Genomic DNA, 24,881 nt, shown 5'->3' with positions numbered 1-24,881 from the left:
GTTCAGTCCGTAAGGGAGATCCCGAGCTTCCGGTCGTCTGTCACTTTAATTCTCCGCTCCACTCCCACTCTGACCTCTCTGTCCTCGGCCTCTTACACTGTTCCAATGAAGGTCAACGTAAGCTCGAGGAACAGCACCTCATCTTTCGATTAGGCACTTTACAAACTTCTGGATGTAGTGTATGTACCTTTAAGAGAGAACTACTTTTACAGCTCCTGTATACTGTAGTACCGACAGTAACCACCCCTGTATATAAGCCTTGAGCATGCCTCTGTACTACCAGTCTTGAGACTACCCTACTCCAGTAAACACCTGTTGATTGTTAAGTTACAACCTCCGTGTAGTTATTGGAAAACATCATACTCTAAGAATCACGGATCCAACAGTGGCGACGAGGTCGATTCGAATCTACCTGCAACTCTGCATTTCCCTTCAAGGATTCGCTTCGGGAGGGCGGTGGAAGAAAGTCGAGGCCAGAAGCACGGGCGTCAACCACGAGCAACCGCCCAGTCGTCCGGCAGAGAGTGAACATCGCAGGGGAGGCTGTTGAGAGCCGGGCTTGGTTCCCCAGCCACGACGATCCAGCAACAGACTGGCAACAGGTACAGTGCAGACCCTTCCCGGACAGTGGCGGCTGGAGCCAGCCGACGGCAGAGAAAAAGCTGAGCAGCGTCGATGGGGCAAGAGAGAGGGTGAAGCGCACAGGGCGCAGCCGGGGGTTGAAAACCGAGCAGCGTCGAGGAAAAACAAAAACAGAGAGAGAGAGGGTAAAGCAGCAGCCGGGTTCAGGACCGAGCGGCGGAAACGGGAAAGGCGCACAGGAGAACGCGCAGAGCACAGCCAGGGCTCAAGGGCTGAACAGCATCCGCGGGGAGAAGAAGGGAGAGCGCGGGAGATGCCATTGAGCCGCGGAGAAGAAGGGAGAGCGCGGGAGACGCCATTTTTAGAAGCCGCAGCGGAGAAGAAGGGCGAGCACGGGAAGAAAGGAAAGCGCGGGAGACGCCATTTTGTGCCAGCGGAGAAGAAGGGAGAGCACGGGAGATGCCATTTTTGACAGTTAAATCACACCCAGGGATGCCGAAGAGTGGCAGTATCTCTGCGTTCGACAATGAAGTCGAAGATTGGGCGACATATGTGGAACGCATTGAGGTGTACTGCAGGGCGAATGAAGTGCCAGATGCTAGGAAAGCACTGGTTTTGTTAAATTCCATGGGTGCAAAAACTTATGGCTTACTGTGAAACCTAATAACCCCAGAGAAGCCCGTGGATAAGAATTTCAGAAGCATAGTAGAAATCCTACAGGACCACTTAAACCCCACACCGCTGCTGATAGCAGAAAGATTTAAGTTCCACAAACGGAACCAGCATAAAGACGAAAGTAATGCTGAGTACTTAACGGAACTGTGCAAGCTATCGAAACACTGCCAGTTTGGAGTGGGACTAGCAGATACGTTAAGGGACAAGTTTGTGTGTGGGCTTCAAAGTGAAGGAACCCAGAAATGGCTTCTATCAGAAAAGGATCTTACGCTGGACAAAGCTTTCAGCATGGCAGTATCACATGAAGCAGCCGCAAGGGGCGCTGCAGAGATACAACGGAGACCGCAAGAATATGGCTCCAATGAAATGTCATATGGAGCAGGGAAGTGTTATCGCTGCGGCAGAACAACACACGACCAGAAGGATTGTTGGTTCAAGGACCAAGTGTGCAGACAGTGTGGAAAAGCAAGACACATAGCAAGAGTCTGCAGGTCAGGGAAGAAAACCAACAGCAAGAAATCTCCACAGGAGAAGTACAAAAAGGTATATAAGGTGATGGACAGTAGTTCAGACGAACAGAAAAGTGATACAGACTCCGGAAGCAAGGAGCTGGGTTGTCTGAAACTACATAAGGTAACCAAAGTGGAGGATCACCAGACTATCTGGGTCACACTCAAGATAGACAGAGTCCAAGTGAAAATGGAATTGGACACAGGATCAGCCCTAACAGTCATAAACCAAAGGGACTACAAGCGGCTATTTTCACATATACCCTTGAGAGCTACAGAGATTGTCTTGAAGACGTACACGGGGCAAAAAGTCTACCCCAAAGGAAAAATAAGGGTGAAAGTGATATACAAAGGCCAGGAAATACCTAAAATGGACCTATATGTATTGCCAGATGGAGGACCACCACTACTAGGATGTGAATGGATACGGAAGATACAATTAGATTGGCATTCCATACAGGCACTGAAGGTTGAGGCCAAAAAGGATGACGACGTCACACCTGGATGACTGTCAAAAATGCTAACTGACGCAAAAGAAGTGTTCCAGGAGGGACTCGGAACACTAAAAGGCATAACAGCAACGATTAAAATAGAGGAAAATGCAAGCCCAAAGTTTCTTAAGGCCAGACCAGTGCCTTATGCGATCCGACCAGCCGTCGAACCAGAGCTGGAAGGGTTGGAACGTTCAGGAGTACTGTCCAAAGTAGACTGCAGTGAGTGGGCTACACCCATCGTTCCTGTAATGAAGAGGCCGTTGAGTAATACGCCTGGGGAACCAAAGAAGGTCCGCATCTTTGGGGATTTTAAGGTGACAGTGAACCCAGTCCTTCACACGGTACAATATCCGCTTCCATGGATTGAGGATATTTTTGCCTCGCTATCTGGAGGTAAATACTTCACCAAAATTGATCTGGCCCAGGCGTACTTGCAAATGGAGGTAGAAGAAGCCTCGAAACAATACCTCACGATCAACACTCATAAAGGTCTCTACCAATACAATCGGCTGGTGTTCGGGGTAGCATCGGCTCCGGCTATTTGGCAAAGGGCGATGGATCAAGTCCTGCAAGGGATTCCAGGGACCCAGTGTTATTTGGACGACATCCTGGTCACGGGCGAAAATGACAGTGATCACCTCGCCAGCCTGGAGAAGGTGCTCACTAGATTAAAGGAATATGGGCTACGAGCTAATCGCCACAAGTGCGAGTTTTTCCAGAAGCAGATCTTGTATTGTGGCCACGTTATTGATGAAGAGGGGTTACATAAGTCCCCTGAAAAGATTGAGGCAGTAGTCAAGGCTCCAGCACCGGAAAATGTGTCACAACTGAGGTCGTTCCTCGGGCTGGTGAACTACTACCATAAGTTCTTACCAAATTTGTCTACGGTATTACACCCACTGAACACCCTACTGCAAACGGGGGTTCCATGGAAGTAGAATGACGAACGTAAACGAGCCTTCCAGAAGTGCAAAGAGTTGATCACATCAAAAGAGGTGTTGGCCTATTTCAACCCAGCACTACCAATTCATTTGGCATGTGATGCATCACCCTGTGGTATTGGAGCGGTGTTGTCGCACAAATTCCCAGACGGGTTGGAGAGGCCAGTAGCCTTTGCGTCTCGGCCACTAACCTCAGCCGAGCACAACTATGCCCAGATTGACAGGGAGGCCCTCAGCCTAGTATGGGGAGTAAAAAAAAATTCAACCACTATGTGCATGGGCAGAAGTTCACCTTGCTGACTGACCACCAACCACTTGTCTCCATCTTTAATCCAAAGAAGGGTGTTCGGTGATGACTGCACAACGGTTACAAAGATGGTCCCTTTTTCTAGGGGCGAACCAATATGGAATAGAATATAAAGGCACGAAACAGCATGGAAACGCTGATGGGCTATCACACCTGCCACTGCCTACTGTGGAGGAAGCACCAGCAGTGGACCCTATCGAGATATTTTGTTCGTCAATAATTGAACGATTGCCAGTAACTAACGCGGATGTAGAGAAGGAGACCCGCAATGATCCGACACTGTCTCGGGTATATGATTTGACGGTGAGGGGATGGCCAACACATGGCGACTCACTGTTGCCAGCATTCTCATCCAGAAGAGAACAGCTGTCAGTATGCCAGGGGACAGTGATGTGTGGATCCCTAGTGGTAATTCCACCCAAGTTAAGGGAGAGAGTGCTAAATGAGCTTCACGAAGGTCATCTGGGAGGGGTGAAAATGAAAAGCCTTGCTAGGGCTTATGTGTGGTGGCCGGGAATCGATCAACAAATCGAGGACCTAACCAAGAGCTGCTCAGGATGCCAGAAGGTCCAAAATGCACCACCACATGCCCCTCTACACCCATGGGAGTGGCCCTCCTCTCCATGGCAACGGGTGCATATTGATTTTGCTGGTCCATTCATGGACTCAATGTTCTTAATAGCAGTGGATGCTCACTCGAAATGGCCTGAGGTGATAATAATGTCCTCAACCACGACAGAGAAAATGATTGCAGTCCTATGGACCATATTTGCCAGGAACGGCTTGCCAGAGCAGATTTGCTCTGATAATGGACCACAGTTTGTGTCCGAAGAGTTTCGGAAATTTATGAGAAGGAATGGGGTAAGGTATTACACATCTGCCCCGTATCATCCAGCCACAAATGGATTGGCTGAGAGGTTCGTACAAACCTTTAAAAAGGCGATAAAGGCCATGTGCAATGATGAAATTCCACTACAGGATAAGGTGGACAATTTCCTGTTAGCCTACAGAAATGCAACACATGCAGTTACCAAGCAGACCCCGGCCATGATGTTCTTTAACTGAAGGTTGAGATCTCGTCTGGATTTGCTCAGACCAAATGTGCGAAGAAATGTTGAGGATAAACAATTCCAGCACATCAATGAGAAGCCAACAAGGAGCTTCAATGTAGCAGAACCAGTCTTGGCCCGTGACTACCGAACAGAGAAATGGCAACCCGGAACGATATGCACACGGCAGGGGCCATTGATGTACACAGTGGATGTCGGGGGGAACATTGTGAGATGCCACGTCGATCAGATCTTAGCGTCACAGGAACGAGTCAACCCCATGTCTCGCGTACCTGGGGATGAACCCGACATACCGGTAGCATCTACCTCAGAAACAGTAGCAGTGGAAACTGATGAACTAACCGACGAAAGGGGGCCAGAATCGCCTCCGCACCAAGAACAAGAACCTCAGGAAAGGCGCTATCCAGAAAGGATCAGGAAGCCGCCCCAAAGTCTGAATCTATAAATGGACTATTTCTGTTTAATGTGCATGTTAAAGTGTTAATTGTTATTTGAATATTATGGGTACTGCTAATCTAAAAGGGGAGGAATTGTAGTGTATGTACCTTTAAGAGAGAACTACTTTTACAGCTCCTGTATACTGTAGTACCGGCAGTGACCACCCCTGTATATAAGCCTTGAGCATGCCTCAGTACTGCCAGTCTTGAGACTACCCTACTCCAGTAAACACCTGTTGATTGTTAAGTTACAGCCTCCGTGTAGTTATTGGAAAACATCATACTCTCAGAATCACGGATCCAACACTGGACTCGACATTGAGTTCAACAATTTCAGACTATAACCCCTGCCCCCATTTTTCAGGTGGCTGTTGATGATTCAGTCATCCCCATTGGCAACATTTAATTTCTCCTGCCTCCTACTCTAGCACAGACTATTCCTTCAGTTCCTTCCTCCACTCCACCACCCCTCCCCCTTACCCTGCCTCTGCACCTGCTTAAAACCTGTTACATCTCGAACCTTTTCCAGTTCTGATGAAGGGTCACAGACCTGAAACGTTAACTCTGTTTCTCTCTCCACGGATGCTGAGTGCATCCAGCATTTTCTGTTGTTATTCCTAATGTAATGCTCATTTAAGAATAGTTCCTTGGTTCTGTGCACTTCTCCTAGTATACTGTATAATATGTTAGAAAGGTAAATGAGGTGTATTGACGGTTGTGGGCTTTACATGTTTAGCTTCCATATTCAGCACAACCCTTCCCCTAGGTTTCTTTGCATTGCAAGACAAAGAAAATAATGGCGAAAGCACTTTATTAAATGCAAGGACGCTATCTAAATGTAAGGAACTCTTATTACAGAATACACTACCGGGTACTCTGCGGGCAATTTGTTTGTAGTAATTGCTACAAACACTTAATAATATTGCATTGCACAGTCTCACAGATTCACAGGCCAAGCTTCAGGTCTCATGTTGTTACATTCAGTTGGTACTCACTCTGAGAACGAAACAGAACAAGAGATATTTGGAACTGCATTGAGAAAGAAAGGTTCAGAACAAGAAGGGTTGACAGTAGCAATGAATAAAAGGGCAGAAGAGGCACTTGTTTTTTCTCCAAAAAGCCAACTATATTGTGCTTGCTATTCATTGTATGATTTTGTTCAGCCATGTACTCTCCTTGTTCAAATGCTCTGCTCTGGTTTTCTCCTGGTGCAATCATCTAGTTGACTGTGCAAACACACAACATGGAATAAAATCTATTAAAGTTAATGGAATGGATGCGTCTACTACAAAACTGGAATAAAATATGCTTGTTCCCTCATTTGGATACAAGTCTACATTTCTCAAACATTGGTTCTGCTATAATTTTCTCGGAACTTTAGAAAGTGTTTTCCTGTATTTTCACTGTTCTCCTAAGTTAGGTCCTTGCAGTCCTTTTAGCCTGCCGACAGCAGCACGGGGTGGGGGTTGGGGGGGGAGCTAAATTACAAATCCAGGTTCAGATTCCAATTGGGACACACTAGTTGAGAGTCCAGCACTCCTGGCTGTCACAAAAAGTATCTTTGTGCAAATAAATATAACTGAACTTGTTGCAGGTGTATAGCTATTGTTCTATTTGGTTATGGGATGTGGGCATCGCTGGCAAGGCCAGCATTTATTGCCCATCCCTAGTTGCCCTTGAGAAAGTGATGATGAGCCAACTTCTTGAACCGTTGCAGTCTGTGTGGTGAAGATACTCCCACAGTGCTGTTAGGGAGGGAGGTCCAGGATTTTGACCCAGCGACGATGAAGGATTGGCGATATACTTCTAAGTCAGGATGGTGTGTGACTTGGAGGGGAACTTGGTGGTGTTCCCATGCATCTGCTGCCCTTGTCCTTCTAGGTGGAAGAGTTTGCGGGTTTGGGAGGTGCTGCCGAAGAAACCTTGGCAAGTTGCTGCAGTGCATCTTGTAGATGGTACACCCTGCAGCCACGGTAATCCGGTGGTGGAGGGAGTGAATGTTTAAGGTGGTGGATGGGGTGCCAATCAAATGGGCTGCTTTGTCCTGGATGGTGTTGAGCTTCTTGAGTGTTGTTGGAGCTGCACTCATCCAGGCAAGTGGAGAGTATTCCATCACACTCCTTGACATGAATCAGTCATTCATGAAAGAAAGACTTATGAAATAATACTGAGCGGCCTACGGGTGGTGCTGTCCAGGGAGAGTATAAATACTCGGGCATGGGCCCAGCTTGCGCAGGACATTCTTAACAGGAACTAGTGAAGGACACAACTAGACCTCCATGTTGTAAAACATTTGATTAAAGCTTTGTTTAACGCTTAGACCAAGTGCCTAGTAGTTTTCTTACATCACTCCTTACTTGTGCCTTGTAGATGGTGGAAAGGCTTTGTGGAGTCAGGAGGTGAGACACTCGCTGCAGAGTACCTAGCTTCTGACCTGCTCTTGTTGCCACAGTATTTATGTGGCTGGTCCAGTTAAGTTTCTGGTCAATGGTGACCCCCAGGATGTTGATGTTGGGGGATTCAGTGATGGTAATGCCGTTGAATGTCATGGGGAGGTGGTTAGACTCTCGCTTGTTGGAGATAGTCATTGCCTGGCTCTTCTGTGGCATGAATGTTACCTGCTACTCATCAGCCCAAGCCTCTTGTTGCATGTGGGCATGGACTGCTTCATTATCTGAGGAGTTGTGAATGGCGCTGAACACTGTGCAATCATCAGTGAAGTGAGATGTGATTTCACTTGAGAGGTACATAACATGCATTTGTGTATAAATCACTTCCTAATTTACAGTTAAAACATTAGGTTTTAAATGTAACCTTGGCCCCTATATTTTTTTCCCTTTTTCTCTCAAATGGCAGCTGTTGATGATTCTGCCATTGCCATTTACACCTCAGCTAGAGTCATCTTTTGTTTCTTAACTTGTCCCATTACCTCTCATTTTGCCTTGCACCATCATCCCTTTTGTCAGTCAATCTCTCCTGCCTTCCAGCCTATCCCTCCCTTTGTTCTTTCCTCCCCTCTGCCCTATCATTGCCCCTGCACTTGCTTAAAAATCTCTCTTCTCTAACCTTGTCCAGTTCTGACGAAGGGTCCTCGATGCGAAACGTTGACTCTGTTTCTCTCTCCTCGATGCTGCCTGACTTGCTGAGTGTTTCCAGCATTTTCTGTTGTTAAAACATTAGGGCCTAGAAATTGGGTATAGCCCCGCTTGAGGCGTTAGAACTGGCGATGCGCAAAGTTTATAGCCAGACGAAACTTATCACCGCCTGGCGCGATATTGGGTTGCATCGCCCCCAAAGGGGATTGAGGCGCTAAATCAGCCGTTGCACGGTGCTCTTAAGGCGCAAAAGGTCAGGCGCTACTCAATATCGACGCGGACGGGCGCAGCGCAGGTGAACTCAATTACGGGAAAGCACGAGACCTACAGGCGCCGGCCGGCTCTTAAAGGGGTGGGTCAGTCAGACTGAGCTTAAACACCCAACGCCCTGTAGGCCTCAGATTCGGCACTCGCCCTTGTCTGGCGTTAGAAACTTGTGCATTATGGAGAAGGTTAGGCAGAGAGCAGAGCGCTTCAGCACTGAGGCTCTGGACCACTTGGTGGCTGCAGTTGAACACCGCCGAGAGGTCCTGTATCCGGATAATGGCAAGAGGCCAAATCAGAAGGCTTATCGACGATCTTGGAGGGAGGTTGCTGTGAGGGTGAATTCCAGCAGCATGGCGACCAGGACCCCTGTTCAGTGCAGGAAGAATTTCAACGACCTCACATGGATCGTTAGGGTGAGTGATGGTTTACCAAACTTGTGCTTCCCTCCATCTGCAGCTGACTTCGGGCACCCTGCTGCAATGATGCGCCAATGGCCATCTGTCAGTATGCACCCATGGCCCTTTCTGGCCACACACATGGACAGATGTCTCAAGGCCTCATGTAAGGGCTCTTGCACCATGGGGGGCATGCGATGAGGTCTCAAGGCCTCATGTAAGGGCTCTTGCATCATGGGGGGCATGCGATGAGGTCTCAAGGCCTCATGTAACAGAACCTCCCCTTCTTTCCCCTGCAGTCCAAGATGGCACAGATTAGAAAGGAGCAGCGTCGAACCGGTGGCGGATCTGCACAAGTGGTCACTCTCACGGATCTGGAGGAGAGAGTGCACCAGATACTTGGAGGACGTCTGTCTGGTCCAGTGACCACTGCATCTGCCGACCCCATTACCGACAGCGAGGGTAAGACTCTCACCTTTTCCACCTGTTGCCTTCCACTTGGTCCCCCCGCCAGCATGCATCCTCAGTGTGCAGCCATGTCAGAGCCTTGCCGCAATCTGGCATGCCTTTCAGCAAACCTGTCCTTTTGCTAAAGCCACTCTTCCACCTCCCACTTTCAGATGAAGCAGCACCAACTCGGGCTCAACGCGCTGAAGCTGCCAGTGCCAGTGCCACCGGAGGTGAGGACCAGGAGGAATCCGGACCAGCCGTTGCAGAATCCGGGGAGCGGAGACATCTGCAGACTGGGGATAGTAGTCCCCTGGAGGGGAGGGGAGGTGGCTCTGAGGATGAACCAGTTGCTGGACCAAGTGGCATGGAGCAACGCAGGGGGGATAGGCAAGTTCGGCCACCGTCTCCCCGCAGGGCAAGGCAGGTCGTCATGACTGCTGCACAGAGTGCAGATGAGGTCTGTCGCCCTCCAAACAAGCTCCCATTCCGATGCCAGTTGGTCAAAAGGCTTTTAGGTGTAGTGGTGCAAGTGCTTCGGACAGGGTTGAAGGTACCAAGTACTGTAAAGCTCAAATCACAGAACTCCGCTCCACATTAGCTCGCCAACTCTCTCTAGCAGCGAGCGCAATGAGCAGGCCAAGTGGCAGAAGATTCTGAAGTAGAGCTGTTCCCTTTAAATAGCGCCGCCCTACTCCGAGAAGGGCCTGTTACCCCTCCCTCGAACTGTCACTAATAGCGCTGGGCGCTAAGGCTCCGGGCACCACCCAATATACGTTCAGGCGCTCCTAAAAGGCGTTGCACACTGAAATGACGTCATGAGCTGCTTGCGCTCACGGGCGCGCGCAAACACTTAGCGCAGGCGCTAAATGTATAGTCAATATCTGAGTTGGCGCTATCTTCATAGCGTCCGCCCCAACATAGCGCTTCGCCCCAATTCTAGGTCTCTTTAGGCGCTCAGCGCCGGCGCTACCAAACCAATTTCTAGGCCTAGGTTTGTTGTTTTTGTTTGTTCTTGGGACTTGGGCCAAGCTGGTAATCACATTTATTGCTCATCCCAAGTTGCCCTGAGAAAGTGTCAATGGGCCTTCTTGTTGAGCAATAGCTTTTACAACTAACTGACTTCGTAGGCCACTAACAGAAACAGACCATTCAGCCCAACTGGACTATATCAGTAATTATGCTCCACATGAGCTCCCGTACCCCTCTAATCTCTTATTAAGACTCAACCACCTAGTGTGGATCAAATTTAAATGTAGGCTAGCCAAGGTCAGGCTTGCAGGTTCCTTCACTTTTTTAATTTATTAATTCACAGGATGTGAATGTCTCCACCAAGGCCAGCACTTATTGCCCTCAAGAAGGTGGTGGTGAGCCACATTCTTGAATACAACTGAGTGGCTTGCAAGGTCATTTCAGAGGGCAGTTAAGAGTCACATACTGTATAACCACATCGGGCTAGGCCAGACTGGGTAAGGCCCTAAAACCAGAGGGTTTTTTAACGACAATCCAGTCGTTTCATAGTCACCGTTACTGATGCTAGTTTTTTAATTCCAAGTTTTATTGAATTGAATTGAATTTAAATTCCCCAACTGCCGTGGTGGTGATTTGAACTCTCCAGATCAGTTAGTCTAGGCTCTGGAACACTCGTCCAGTAACATAACACTATGCTACCGTGCCCCGTGAACATTACTGACCTAGTTGGGATTTAATAACAATCCATGGCGTTCATGGCCAGTTTTTCTAATGGCAGCCTATAAATGACCAGATTTAATGAATTCCATTTCACAACTTGCCATCATGAGATTTGAATACCATAATCACTATTAATTGTAGTCCAGAACCATAAACCACTGCTATTGTATCAGTATAAATTGATCTTTTCTATTCCGGGAACATGCACTAAGTTAGGACTTAAGCACAAAATTTTAGATGATGCCATTGGGTCTTCCATAGGATGAAATTTATCTCGGGAAATAATCCAGCTCTTGTAAAGGCTGAGAGTCTGACATTCAAAAACAGTTTGCCAGCCACATTTCTCTACCAGTGGGAGTGAAGACGGTTACTGTAATGTTTCAGGACTGTTGGAGTTGCTCAATGATCAATAGGTCCAAGCCTTAAAACATTTCAGATCCAGCTGGGGGTTTGAAAAGTGCACAATTCAGATTTAGAAAGTGGTGCCTAAAAATAATCCCATCAAACCCATTGAAAATTACTCACTCATGCTGGCTGAGGCTGAGCAAAGCGCTATTTTTCCCAATAGAAAGAATAGTTAATTCTACTCACTGAATTGGAATTATATGAACGTGGCACTAAACCAAGAAGATGATTGTTCCTGCAAAAAAAAAAATCAAAGTACAGGTACTAAATGTTGTCATATGTATGTTAGGAGAAAATTATTTTTATTTATTATATTTGTAAATATTATAATTATAAGTCTATTTTCTACAATGACTAATTACTGTTAAGAGGATGGCTTGTAAGCTTTATAAATATAGGAGACGTAAACGTAAGACCAGTTATTTATACAACATACTTTGGAAAGATTGAAGTAAAAACTATGAATGCTGGAAATCTGAAATACAAACAGAAAATGTTTGAAATACAAATACTAACCGCACCTGAAAGGAGAAAAGACAAGTTCATTTGGCTCGGATTTTGTGGTCAGTGGCGAACGATCGGGACTAGCCGTTCATTACACTTACACATGCCCACAGACATTGTGGGGTTTTGCACTGGAACTTGCTGTGATTAGAAAACCATTTCAGCCCGGCGCCCTCTACAGGGTATCTGGGAACTGTGTGGACAGGACAAGCAACTCGGTGTCTCCTTAACCAATCAGACTGAAGAATTGTTACTGAGCAGCGAAGAGTCTGACCCAGGATCTGTAAGTTAGAATAGTGAATTCAATGCCAAATCATGTACAGAAAGCAACATGAAGAGAGGGAAGGAAAGATGGGATTAAGAGAGAGAGAGAAAAGAGACGGAAAGAAAAAGTTTTAAAATATTTTTATTTTTTATTTTTTATAATTCTCCAACAATAATTAAAATCTGATGGAATGACACTCTGCACTTGTAGAAGCTAATTTTCAGTGCCAGAGAGGTTGTTTGACAGCTAACATAAAAGGGAATTCAAAAGTCTTCTATAGGCATATATATAAACCGGTATGTCTCTCTGTCTGTCTCTCTGTCTGTCTGTCCGGCTATACAATCAAAAGTTATAGAGCGTACCTACACGTATGTTATATCGAAAGAAAGCTTATCATTAGGGGACTCTCGTAGGCATATTTACTTTTTCGTCAGACAAAAATTGTTTGGACAGTATACAAAAAACATTCAAAAATCCTCAAAAATCCACTCATTAGCGGTTGACCAATACTACAGTTCACTCACCTGATGGTTGACCAATCAGTGCATCACGGGCGGGTCCTAATCTTCCAGTCTCCCTAAACTTCGCCACCATTTTTTCCATCCCCACAGGGGCAGCGGGGGAGCTCAGCTTGGGTCCGTCTCGCCCGACAGCCCGGCCGTGCCTCAAGCGCTAGGCCCCGCACGGCCGCAATCACAACGGCACCGGGCCTCAGGCGCTAGGCAGGGAGAGGGGAGGGAGGGGGAGCGGAGGGAGGGAGAGGACAGCACAGGGAGAGGGGAAGAGGGAGAGAGAGCGGGGACAGACAGGGGCAGGGAGACCGCGCACCCCAAAATTGCCCTGGCAACACCGGGCGCCCACTGCTAGTCTATATATTTATAAAAGAGTTTGTCTGTCTGTTTGTCTGTCTGTCTGTCTGTCCGGCTATACAATCAAAAGTTATAGAGCGTACCTACACGCATGTTATATCAAAAGAAAGCTTATCATTAGGGGAGTCTCATAGGCATATTTACTTTTTGGTCAGACAAAAATTGTTCAGACAGTATACAAAAAACGTTCAAAAATCCTCAAAACTCCGCTCATTAGCGGTTGACCAATCCTACCTCTCATTAGCATTGAGTGACGTGCTGGTTGACCAATCCTACAGTTCAGTGACCTGATGGTTGACCAATCGGTGTGTCACAGGCGGGACCTAATCCTCCAGTCTCCCGAAACTTCACCGCAATTTTTTTCATCCCCACAGCGACAGCACCAGCCAAACAAACACCCACATTGCGGCTCCAGGAGCGGCAGGTAAGTTTACACACAGCGGGCGGGGGAGCGGCAGTGGCTGGCCGTCAACCGCGCCACCCGCGGGGGGAGCTCAGCTGGGGTCTGTCTCGGCCCGAGAGCCCGGCCGGGCCTGAAGCGCTAGGCCCCGCACGGCCGGTATCACAATGGCACTGGCCCTCAGGCGCTAGGCAGGGAGAGGGGAGGGAGGGACAGAGAGAGGGGGAGGGAGGGGAGAGGAGAGGGGGAGAGGGAGGGACAGAGAGAGGGGACAGACAGGGGCAGGGAGACCGCACGGCCCAAAATTGCCCTGGCAACGCCGGGCACCCCCAGCTAGTAAATAATAAATGGGTAGTAAGAGGAGGGGTGGGGCCGATTAGGGACCAAAAAGGAGACCAACGGTGGAGGCAGAGGGCATGGCTGAGGTACCAAATGAATACTTCATATCTGTCTTCACCAAGAAAGAAGGTGCTGCCAAAGTCAGAGTAAAAGAGGAGGTAGTGGAGATACTGGATGAGATAAAAATTGATAAAGAGGAGGTACTAGAAAGGCTGTCTGAACCTAAAGTTGATAAGTCACCAGGACTGGATGGGATGCATCCTAGAATGCTGAGGGGGGGTTAAGGAGGAAATCACGGAGGTACTCGCCATAACCTTCCAATCCTCCTTAGATACGGGGGTGGTGCCAGAGAACTGGAGAATTGCAAATGTTTCACCCTTGTTCAAAAAAGGGTGTAAGGATAAACCCAGCAACTACAGGCCAGTCAGTTTAACCTCGGTAGTGGGGAAGCTTTTGGAAATGATAATCAGGGACAAAGTTAACAGTCACTTGGATAAGTGTGGATTAATTAACGAAAGCCAGCACGGATTTGTTAAAGGCAAATCATGTTTAACTAACTTGATCGAGTTTTTTGATGAGGTAGCAGAGAGGGTTGATGAGGGCAATGCGATTGTGTATGGACTTCTAAAAGGTGTTTGATAAAGTGCCACATAATAGGCTTGCCAGCAAAGGGACAGTGGCAGCATGGATACGAAATTGGCTAAGTGACAAGAAACAGAGAGTAATGGTGAACGATTGTTTTTCGGACTGGAGGAAGGTATACAGTGGTGTTCCCCAAGGGTTGGTACTAGGACCACTGCTTTTCTTGATTATATATTAATGACTTGGACTTGGAAGTACAGGGCACAATTTCAAAATTTGCAGATGACACAAAATTGGAAGTATAGTGAACAGTGAGGAGGATAGTGATAGACCTCAAGAGGACATAGACAGGCTGGTGAAATGGGTGGACACATGGCAGATTAAGTTTAACGCAGAAAAGTGCAAAGTGATACATTTTGGTATGAAGAACGAGGAGGGGAAATATAAACTAAAGGGTACAATCCTAAAGTGGGTGCATGAACAGAGAGACCTGGGGGTATATGTGCACAAATCACTGAAGGTGGCAGGGCAGGTTGAGAAAGCGGTTAAAAAAGCATACCGGATAGTGGGCTTCATAAATAGAGGCATAGAGTACAAAAGCAAGGAAGTTATGATGAACCTTTATAAAACACTGATTTGGTCTCAACTGGAGTATTGTGTCCAATTCTGACAATGCACTTTAGGAAGGATGTGAAGGCCTTAGAGAGGGTGCAGAAAAGATTTACGAGAATGATTCCAGGGATGACGGACTTCAGTTATGTGGATAGACTAGAGAAGCTGGGGTTGTTCTCGTTAGAGCAGAGAAGGTTGAGAGGTGGTTTGAGAGAGGTGTTCAAAATCATGAGGGGTCTAAACAGAGTAGATAGAGAGAAACTGTTCCCATTGGCTGAAGGGTCAAGAACCAGAGGACACAGATTCAAGGTGACTGGCAAAAGAACCAAAGGTGACATGAGGAAAAACTTTTTTATGCAGCGAGTGGTTAGAACCTGGAATGCACTGCCTGAAAGTGTGGTGGAGGCAGATTCAATCACGGCTTTCAAAAGGGAATTGGATAAGTATCTGAAGGAAAGAAATTTGCAGGGCTACAGGGAAAGGGCGGGGGAGTGGGACTAGCTGAAGTGCTCTTGCAGAGAGCCGGCACGGGCTCGACGGGCCAAATGGCCTCCTTCTGTGCGGTAACCATTCTATGATTCTATGAATTAACTTATAACGATGTTAAAAATTTACTTACACTGGAATGGACATGCTGTAACTTTTTCTGGTGTGTTTAGTGGGTATCTATCATGTAAGTACAGCAACTTCAGGCTGTTCCATGTGTTTCAATGCCGAATCTCTCGGCGGGGTACTGTTATAGCGCAGCTTCTGGAGCAGCAGGTCAACTCGGACAGCAACTTCCTGATTTCTGCGTTTAACTGCGTATGATGCGGTCGCCGGAATTTGCTGTCCGATTTACACTTTAATAACGGTGAGCGCTGATAGCCTCACCATTACTTTTACTGCAAAATCTGGGGCCAGTTCAGGTGGAGACCTTTCATCTTGAGAAGAACTCAATAATAATCAAAACGGAAGCAATTTATCACTGGATTATGCTGTGTTTAATATCCCCAAACTGGCTGCTCTTTGGATCTGCCTGCCTGCAGCACCCTAATATTTTCTATTCCATGACTTGTTGTCTGATCATGGGTTGACGTTGACATTTCCACTCTGCCAGCTTGAGGAAGGTGCATGGTAATGAGTGTCTTTGTTAGAAAGAAAAAAAGCCAGAAAAAAATATTAATTTAAGAAAGTAATAAGACACAAGAGGGGTAATTTTAAGTTTTATCGCTGGGCGGAAAAGGGTGATAGTGAATTGGGAGCTTGTTCTGCACCTCGCCCGAGTCTCAAAATCTGTTAATAACATAAAGTGCAGATTTTATTCAGGAGACCCATACGGAAATTATTCTATCTCTACCACAGGATTTGTCAAAACAGAGCAACTTTATTATATAATTGTCATCTCAGGTCCAGAGTTTCAGCTTCAGGGATTTCAGCAAAACCCTTTGCCACACTCTCCCCAGGCTGACTGTAACATAGTCTGGGCAAAGAACTTTACAGCATTCAGTTACATGTACAAACAATACTCATCCAAACACTTCTTCTCAGAAAACCTTGAACATTCTATACAAGTATCACACAATACTCATTCTATTGATGTCTCTGATTCACAGCAAGAAGACTTGCATTTCTAGAGCGACGTTCACGACCACCGGATGTCCCAAAGCGCTTTACAGCCAATGAAGAACTTTTTGAAGTGTAGACACTGTTGTAATGTAGGAAAAGCAGCAGCCATTTGCGCTCAGCAAGCTCCCACAAACAGCAAAGTGATAACGACCAGATAATCTGTTTTTAGTGATGTTGGTTGAGGGATAAATATTGGCCAGGACACCGTGGATAACTCCCCTGCTCTTCTTCAAAATAGTGCCATGGGATCTTTTATGTCCACCTGAGAGAGCAGACGCCTCGGTTTAACGTCTCATCTAAAAGACAGCACCTCTGACAGTGCAGCACTCCCTCAGCACTGCACTGGAGTGTCAGGCCTAGATTTTTGTGCGCAAGTCCCTGAAGTGGGATTTGAACCCACAACTTTCTGACTCAGAGGCAAGGGTGCTACCAACTGAGCCACAGCTGGCAGAGCAAACTTGAGACTATTTTTTTTGCTCAGTTTCTCTTGCTTGAAGCTTTGCAAAACACACAGCCTAAAATATTGTGACTATGAACTGGTTCACACCAATTGTGCACTTAGTTTCATTGTATGCGGTGCCATAATTTAACTCCAGCAGTTTACAGCATTGCATAATGATCCCCTGTCTGTCTGCTAATTATGCCATTGTTGTCGCACTCGGGAAGCCCGTAATTATTTACCTGGACTATTTAAATTGAGGGCTATATTAACTACCAAACTTTAAATAAAGGAAATAACTAGTTAACTATCAGAGCAGATATTAATATTCCTTCTGTTTACTTATAGATAATTTCTCTTATTAACAAAGCGTGGTTATTGTAATAAAACATACTTTGTTTTTTTCCCCAGTTGACCTGACCAACTTCACTGTTTTGAATTCTGCAGCGATAGTAGCACTTAAATTAGATCCGCCTGGTTTGAACTCAGAATGCTTTACTTCAAACAGCAATATCTGTGGAACTGTATAAATTATTGCATTACAACCCAGCAAGCACTCTCAGATTTTGGCATCTATCCAGGCCTATACCCTCAGGTAGGCCGGCGTTAGGCCTACCTTGAAGGTAGTCTTTCTTTAGGCTAAAAGTAGGTCAGATGTGGTGCAATGAGAATTCACTCCTTTATTGCTTGTTTTAATTACTGTGTGGCACCACGTGAATTGGTGCAAATTAAAAATTATCTTCACAGTTTTTTTTAGTTCATTAATCAACTTGAACACATTTATTAAGAAAGAAAGCGTGTCATTATCACGGTTGCAGCCATTCTTGTGATGGACTTATTAATGAAACTATTATTAAAATGGATAGCATTTCTGTATTGCAGTCATATATAAACCATTTATCAAAATTGAAACTCTCTTACAGCTTTTTACACCATACATATGCATTTAAAAATGACAAGTTTTCATGACTCTTAAAGTTATATTTTTAATAAAGTACAATAATGCTCAGCTTTGGCATTTAGTATATCACTGCAACTGTTTGATTAACGTTTTAAATATAATTTCCCATGATGTGCACAGGACGATAATTTAAGAACAAAGTTCCAGCCCGCATCTTTGCCCACAGTTGATTTTCTTCCCCAGATTGTCTGAACACTGTACCGACAAGGGGCCTGCCCTCTCCCCTGTCTTACCTGTGGGCAGCTGTCAAAACGGACTTGTTTTAGGACAAGTGCACAAAACTGAAAAGAGTAGACGCATATTAAATTGCATCAGGACAAGAAGCTGACAGAAATAAACTTGTAATAAACCTCAAAGAACAGGAGGGATGCTAACCTACCCAAGGTGTGCCCATCTTCCTGTCCATCCCACTGACCCTTGAGCATTGAATATGCTTCAATTCTGCACAGCCAAAATAGTGCTTTAATCATGAAATTGGGGCTGAAAATGAGACAATACTGGCTGCGTTTTTCTAATTTAAACTTGCATTACTTTTTGAAGATTCAAAATCATCCCATATCATAAGTTATTGCACTGTCACTGAGATATTACTGTATACAAGAGTGATCATCCTGCAAAAGGAATTACTTTATCCATGATTAAACAATTCATATTTTAATGTGGGCTGCTTGGATTATCATATTGTTACAGGCATCATTAAATTAACATTTAAATAATGCAGTGGATTGTCTTTGAAATACTCTCACATAAAACACTGTTGTGTTCAACCATAGGATTTGTTCAGCCTTGACTTGAATGATTCTGCCCTCTTCTCACTGGAAATGTGTAACTGTTAGAAGCTGGCATGAGCGTAGTTTCATACTGAGCACTAGCAGTAAAAATTCAGTTTTCATTTGACCTCAAATTAACCCAAGTTCAAAATTCTGGGATTCATGAACTCCATTACGAATGCCAATCCCAATATCAATGGTTCATGTACAAGTCTCCCGACATTGCATCTCTGGTCCACATGTTGTCACCAAGTGCAAATGCCGACCCCACGCTGATCTGCAAGGATAAATGGCACATAGTCTGCCTGAGATTGAATAATATCCTTCCCCGCCCACCCACTTCCCCCCCGACTCCCCTTGAACTGGACTACCAAGAATCAGTGCCTTCTTCTGTAAACCAAGTACAGTACGTAATAATTAAAAAAAATACATGTAGTTAGGCTTTTACCACAAGAGACCTACAGTAAGATAGTGGACACATGGATAAAGAAGCACTTTGTGTATGTAAACCCCTCTCTCCTAAAAGCCCAAAATGACTTGAATGGACACAATTCATTCACTGATGAACCCAAGATCATTTAGTTCAGATCCTTTCAGGTTTTCAGTGCAGTTTAGGCCTCAGTACTATTTCAATACAAAAATCAATAAATCTAAGTTGACTTGCAAACATATATTATCAGCTACTGATGGGCTTCTATCTCTCAGCTATATAATGTATAGACACACACACACACACACACACACATACAATGCTGAGCAACTTAAAAAAAAAATTCCACAGAATTCAATTCAGAGTGAAAAATGAGCTGGAACATTATTTAAAAACTCTGATGTCAGGAACAGATTCACACACAGATGGATTAAGATTACAAACACTGGGATCAGAGTCTAAGGCCGGAATTTTCTTTACCTTGGTGGGTCCGGTGTGGCCGGTGTCTGTGGCGGGTCCCGACCCCACTGCTGGCTCCATCCCACTGTACAAAATGAACTTAGCTTAATGGGGCCTATTAAGCCCGCCCAGCATGGTACCCTCCCCAATTAGATGGAGTGGGTCTGGTGATGTCATTGATGATGCATTTTAAGCTGGGATCCTTAAAGGGACCCTGGCCAAATTACATTTTAAATTTAATCTAACATAGTGGGTGTTGAATCTTTACTGTGCAATAATATAATAAAAGTTATATATGAGTGACAAAGAAATATTTAAATAAAACTATTAAGTAATATGACTCCATCTACAAATATGATCAAGAACATAATAAAAAAGTACATTCATTTGGAAGTTATTGGTGCTTTAGTCACAAATCTATAGACTTTTGTAGCAGTATCTGGTACAAATAAAAGTTGTGTGTGTATAGGTAATACATAAAATTAAGCAGATTTTAAATGTAATTGTAAAGGGGTGGATTTACAATCTTATGCAAATTCTGCAGAAAAGCTGCGGAATCCCTGACAAACAGTGTAAGTGGTGCTTACAATGCATTTCTGGGATTTCTGCAGCTCTTCTGTTGAAGTTAACAATGGACAAGTGAGAGAACCTCTGCAGAAATTCACCCTAAAGTCTCAGACTGAAAAATTAAATTAGTCATATTCAGGGACTGAAAGCAAATTGAACCAGTGGAATGAGTGATGAAAATGAAATTGTTACAGTTGATGACTTGATTTAATGTGTAACTGGACAACCACAGAATACTGTAAGAAAAACCTGACTAGAAGCAACACAAACATTTATTCAAATAGTATATGTCATTTTTTATAATGCAATTACTGTTCAGTTGGAAGGCAACAGCTGAGACTGTCATAGAGTCATAACGGCACAGAAGGAGGTCATTTGGCCCATCGAGTCCATGCCAGCTCTCTGTAGAGCAATCCAGTCAGTCCCATTCCTCCGCTCTATCCCCGTAGCCCTGCAAGTTTATTTCCCTCAAGTGCCTATCCAGTCTCCCCTTGAAAACATTGAGTGTCTCCGCTTCCAGCACTTCCATTGGCAGCGAATTCCAGGTCATCAGCAATCGCTGCGTAAAAAAGTTTTTCCTCACATCTCCATGTATCTCTTGCCCAAAACCTTAAATCTTTGAATCCCTAGTCCTTGTATCATCAACTCATGGGAACAGCCTTTCCCCGTCTAGTCTATCCAAACCCGTCATAATCTTGTACACCTCTATCAAATCACCCCTCAAACTCCTTTGCTCTAATGAAAACAAATCCAGCTTCTCCAACCTGTCCTTGTAGCTAAGATCCCCCATCCCCAGAACCATTCTGGTAAATCTCCTCTGCACCCTCTCAAGGGCCTTCACATCCTTCCTAAAGTGTGGTGACCAGAACTGGACGCAATACTCCAGCTGTGCCCTAACCAGCGCTTTATAAAGGTTCAGCATAACTCCTCTACTTTTGTACTCAATACCTATATTTATGAAGCCCAAGATCCCATATGCTTTGCTAACCACTCTCTCAATATGTCCTGCCACCTTCAGGGACCTATGCACATTAACTCCCAGGTCCCTCTGTCCCTGCATACTCTTTAAAACTGTGCCATTAAGTGTATATTGCCTCTCCCTGTTCCTTCTGCCAAAATGCATCACCTCACACTTCTCTGTATTAAATTGCATCTGCCACTTGTCTGCCCATTCTGCTAGCCTTTCTATGTGCTGTTGCAGTTGATTGGTATCATCCTCACTGTTTGCCACACCCCCAAGTTTGGTGTCATTGGCAAATTTAGAAATTCTACTCTATATTCCAATATCCAGGTCATTTATATATATCAAAAAAAGCAGTGGCCCCAGCACTGAGCCTTGGGGAACACCACTGTCTACCATCCTCCAGTCTGAAAAACAGTCATTTACCACAACTCGTTGTTTTCTGTCCTTAAGCCAATTCTTTTTTCCAAGCTGCCAGTGAAAAATTAACATTTACCAGTAGCTTTTCAAGTAGGACAGAATCTCCATCAATCTGTTAGCTGATGTAATCAACATGTTTTTATTTTGGTTTGTTTTTCATGCTGTCAAGTAATCAGCTGGAGCAATGGCCATGGAACTCACGCCTCAGGTTGACAGACGTGGTTCCCGAGCTGTGTGAATCCCGTGGCCATACAGGGAAATTTAAAAAGTATGGGGGAGAAAGGCTCTTAAGTGCCTGTAAAGTACCTCAATGATTTCAATTGGGTCGCCCGCTGCTGCAGGTCGGGCCGGCTCCACGCGGACAGATGTGCCTGTGGGAAAGGCGCGGGGGAGCGAATTCCTGACCCGCTGTCAAAAAAAACCCAACTTTCCCACTCGACCCACCACTGACCGCGCCCACTACCACCAAGGAAAATTCAGCCCTAAGAATGAGAGATATTCATATCAGGAATAGAGAGAAATATATTGGGAGGGAGAGTGAAAGATAAATGTTTACAGCATAAATAAATTGAATTAAAATATATATACAACTAGCTGGGGGAGCCCGGCTTTGCCAGGGCTGTTTTGGGCCGGGCGGTTTAAATCGAGTCCCAGGCTTTGGGGCCTCTCTGTGTCCCTCTGTGAATCTGCTGCCGGGCAACATTTTAAATCGAGTCCCAGGCTTTTGGGCCCTGTCTCTGCGTCCCTCTCTCAATCTGCTGCCGGGCAACATTTCTACCTTTTAATACCTTGAAAGATGAAAGTGAAAGTACTTATAAAACGTTTTTGGTAAATCTTATGTTATTTTTAAAAGAGATACTAACTTTTTCGAAGCTGGATTAGCAGATTTTGAGCTGGAAGTAAATGGTGTTTTTAGCTTGAGGCAATGGCTGCCAGATCCCTAAGATGAAAACGATTAGTCCCGCCCACAGACGCAGCGATTGGCCAACCATCAGGCGACTGAACTGTAGGATTGGTCAATCGTGCCGGCACAGGATTGGTCGACCTTGACGTCAGTCAATCAATGCTACTTAGCAGATAATGAGTTTAATTTTGAAGGTTTTTTGCATAACGCGCGAACAATTTTTGTCCGGCCGAAACGTAAATACGCTTAGGACAGTTCTGGAATCGTCAGCTTTCTTTTGACGTAACGCACGTGTAGGTACGCTCTATAACTTTCGAGTTAATTCAAGACAGACAGACAGACGGAATGACAGACAGAAGTATCCTTTTATATATATAGATATGTTCATACCAATTTAACAAGAGGACTGTCTGTGCCCACTCAGGTGTTGGTCCCACTGCTAAATTCAAGAGGCCCATTTTTTTTAGGCGTCCCACGCATTAGGCCCCTTAACTATGTTGAGGGGCCTAATGACTGTTGAAGGACCCCTCTATATATGCTCCTGATATGCTCCTGACGAGGGGGTAGATGTCAGGTCTGCTCCACTCAGGATTCTTCAGCGGCCCCTGTAACCCCCAACTGCAGCTAACCTTTTAATTAAACAATTACAAAAATCACCTCCTATGGAGCCGGAAGGTGCAGGTGAACTCCCGCGTCCACAGTCCTGAAGATCGCCACTCTATGCTCAATCCGATTCCACTCCCTGAACTTACCAGAGGCCTGCTGCTGTCGGCCCGAAATTCATTTTTCTCATGGGTCGAGCTACCTGTGGAGACACGACAGGAGTCAGCAGCTCACCCCAAAAATGTAGATGAGGCCCGAGGCCCAATTTCAGAACGACATCGGGCCTCTCTGAAACAGCAACAGAAAACACTGGAAATACTCAGCAGGTCAGGTAGCATCCGTGGAGAGAGAGAAACAGAGCTAATGTTTCAGGTCGATGACCCTTCGTCAGGACAGACCAAATTCTGATGAAGGGTCATCGACCTGAAACGTTAACTCTGTTTCTCTCTCCACGATGCTGCTTGACCTGTTCTGACAAAGGGTCATCGACCTGAAACGTTAACTCTGTTTCTCTCTCCACAATGCTGCCTGACCTGCTGAGTGTCTCCAGCATTTTCTGTTGTTGTTTCAGATTTCCAGCATCTGCAGTATTTTGCTATTGTATTCGGACCTCTCTGCTTGGCCAGTGCCGAGTCTGGGCCTAAAAACTTTACTGATATATTGGGAGCACATTTTAAACTCTCTTCCGCATTCAGCATGATTTACCTCTAAGTAGTATATGCATAATGATGAGTTGAGAGCTGTAGTTAATAAATAATAAAAATAAACAAATTGCTTGGAACAAAGCAGCTTACCTGGGCTCACAAACAGTTCAAAGGGACTTAAACAACCTCTGTATACGTTTCTGTATGTTTGTATTTTATTGATTTCTTTACACTTATTAAGATGAGGAATGAAGCATTTTCTCATTATTTGTCTCATGATCAGGCATAGCTTAAATAGAGGACAGTAAAGTCCCTCTGTACTATCCCAACAATGTGCCTTAACATCAACTGCAGATAAGCATTCTGTAATGCACTGATGTGACATCCGAATTTGCAACACCAACTATCTTTGTTATTTCTGTGAACAAGACTGGCCATTTTGACACATTTTTGGGTCAGTGTATATTCATAAAATACTCTTTGAACCCCATATTAGTGCAGGAATGTTCTAAGTGAGGGACGTGTCCTCTGGATACGATTGGCTGAGTTTGTAATCTGAGACTTGGCCAAATTTCTTAATACTTTGGAAAGTACTGGGGAATATGTTGGGAAGATTGACCATGTATAATAAATAGTATGTCAGCACGGTGGCATAGTGGTTAGCACTGTTGCCTCACAGCGCCAGGGACCCAGGTTCGAATCCGGCCTCGGGTGACTGTGTGGAGTTTGCACATTCTCCCCGTGTTTGCGTGGGTTTTCTCCGGGTGCTCCGGTTTCCTCCCACAGTCCAAAGATGTGCAGGTTAGGTTGATTGGCTATGATAAATTGACCCTTAGTGTTAGGGGGATTAAATACGTGGGGATAGGGTGGGATATGTGTTGGTGTAGGGGTTACGGGAATCGGGTGGGATATGTGTCGGTGCAGACTCGATGGGCCGAAATGGCCTCTATCTGCACTGTGGGGTTTCTGTGATTCTGTGAATGTATAATGATATTGTGTGTTCAGCTCCCTTAGCCTGTCCACCATGAACATTTAGGTTTATTATTATGCCCATTGCCAGAGGTTCTATGGCCAGGGAGAAAGAGAAGAGGACACTAGCAGCCCTGTCTGATTACTCAGTGGAGGAAAGATGTTGAGGGGAAAGTCTTCTTCTTCTTAGGCAGTCCCTCGGAACCGAGGATGACTTGCTTCCACATTAAAAATGAGTTCGCAGGTGACTGATGAGTCC

This window comes from Somniosus microcephalus, chromosome 26 (genome assembly GCF_052327205.1).
Source record: "Somniosus microcephalus isolate GS21.2 chromosome 26, FLI_Smic_1.0, whole genome shotgun sequence".
NCBI lineage: Eukaryota > Metazoa > Chordata > Chondrichthyes > Squaliformes > Somniosidae > Somniosus > Somniosus microcephalus.
The sequence above is the reverse complement of the archived record's forward strand: the minus strand, read 5'-3'. Positions refer to the sequence as shown.